The sequence below is a fragment of the Hipposideros armiger genome, unplaced genomic scaffold (assembly GCF_001890085.2).
Source record: "Hipposideros armiger isolate ML-2016 unplaced genomic scaffold, ASM189008v1 scaffold_165, whole genome shotgun sequence".
In the NCBI taxonomy this organism is placed as follows: Eukaryota; Metazoa; Chordata; class Mammalia; order Chiroptera; family Hipposideridae; genus Hipposideros; species Hipposideros armiger.
The window spans coordinates 2797228-2797702 of NW_017731515.1; positions in this window are offsets into that span (position 1 = coordinate 2797228).

The following is a 475-nucleotide window of genomic DNA, read 5'->3' on the forward strand; positions in this document are numbered from 1 at the left end:
ATGAATGTTGATAACCTTTTTGGATATCAGAGGGATTATTCGTTATGAGTTTGTACCAACTAGACAAACAGTTAACCAAGTTTACTATTTGGAAGTGCTGAAAACACTGCATGAAAAAGTCAGACGACCTGAACTTTTCGCCAACAATTCATGGCTCTTGCATCATGACAATGCACCAGCTCACATGGCACTGTCTGTGAGGGAGTTTTATCCAGTACACAAATAACCATATTGGAACACCCTCCCTACTCACCTGATCTGGCGCTCGATGACTTCTTTCTTTACCTGAAGTTTAAGGAAATATTGAAAGGAAGACATTTGGATGACATTCAGTACATCAAGGGTAATATGACGACAGCTCCAATGGCCATTCCAGAAAAAGAATTCCAAAATTGCTTTGAAGGGTGGACTAGGCACTGGCATTGGTGCACAGCTCCCAAGGGGAGTACTTTGAAGGTGACCATAGTGATATTCA